Below are 1,244 nucleotides of genomic sequence, written 5' to 3'. Positions count from 1 at the left end.
GTTATATAGATTAAAAACAAAGTGAATCCAGCAGTGGAAATATAAGGATGGAAAACTATTTTTTAAATAATTATGGGAAAGACTCGCTGAGAAGCTGACTGAGTTGCGATTTGAAGAGGGTGAGGGAATTAATGTTCAAGACAAAGGAAACAGCTAGTACAGTGGTCCCAAGAAAAGACTATGTTTGGTGTGCTTGAGGAATAACAAGGTGGGTGAAGATTAATGAGTGGAGAAGGAATAGAAGTAGATTCAGTGAACTAAGGAGGGTGGTGGTGGTGGGAGCTGGTCAGCCCCCTGCAGACCACTTTAAGTAGTTCCACTTTTACTCTGAGTGAGATAGAGAGCATTTGGAGAATTTCAAGTAAATGAATGACACAATCTGATTTAAACTGTAAAAGAGTTACTCTAGTTATCTTGTTTAGAATAGATACTAGGGAGGGGTAAAGAGAGTTAGAAGGCTGAGGCAGGATTCTAAGCATCAGATAATGATGACTCTGACCAGGGTCATTGTCACAGATGGAGATATATTTCTAAACTAATGCAAATAGGAATCCCCAAAGAACTGGGTATAAGATATGGGAGAGAGGAAACAAGGATGACTTCAAGAATTTTTGTCAGAAGAACTGAAAGTTAGTGGTGTTTCCATCAAATATCTTTACTGTGACAGTGAGTGCTTGCTTTGGCAGAACATATACTAAAATTGGAATGAAACAGAGAAGATTAGCATGGCCCCTGCACAAGGATGACACACAAATTTGTGAAGCATTCCATATTTTTGGTGAAAGACTTGTACTCAGAAAACTTAAGCACTGATGAAAGAAATCAAAGGTGACATAAACAGATGGAGAAATATGCCATGTCCTTGGATTGGAGAATCGATATTGTGAAAATGACTATACTACCCAAAGCAACCTACAAATCCAATGCAATCCCTATCAAACCACCAATGGCATTCTTCAGAGAATTAGAACAAAAAATTTTACAATTTGTATGGAAACACAAAAGACCCCAAATAGCCAAAGCCATCTTGAGAATGAAAAATGGAGCTGGAGGAATCAGGCTCCCCAACTTCAAACTATAATACAAAGCTACAGTAATCAAGACAGTATGGCACTGGCACAAAAACAGAAATATAGATCAATGGTACAGGATAGAATGCCCAGAGATAAACCCACACACATATGGTCACCTAATTTATGACAAAGGAGGCAAGAACATACAATGGAGAAAAGACAGCCTCTTCA

General features: G+C 38.3%; 1 non-coding gene across 1 annotated transcript; it reads left to right on the top strand.

Annotated features, from left to right (window-relative positions):
* Positions 1-670: 670 nt before the first annotated feature.
* On the top strand, positions 671-777 carry LOC132499676 (U6 spliceosomal RNA). Its single transcript, XR_009533906.1, has one exon. It is a non-coding gene; the product is annotated as a U6 spliceosomal RNA (small nuclear RNA).
* Positions 778-1,244: the final 467 nt, after the last annotated feature.

The sequence above is a fragment of the Mesoplodon densirostris genome, chromosome 11 (genome assembly GCF_025265405.1).
Source record: "Mesoplodon densirostris isolate mMesDen1 chromosome 11, mMesDen1 primary haplotype, whole genome shotgun sequence".
NCBI lineage: Eukaryota > Metazoa > Chordata > Mammalia > Artiodactyla > Ziphiidae > Mesoplodon > Mesoplodon densirostris.
The sequence above is the reverse complement of the archived record's forward strand: the minus strand, read 5'-3'. Positions and strand labels throughout refer to the sequence as shown.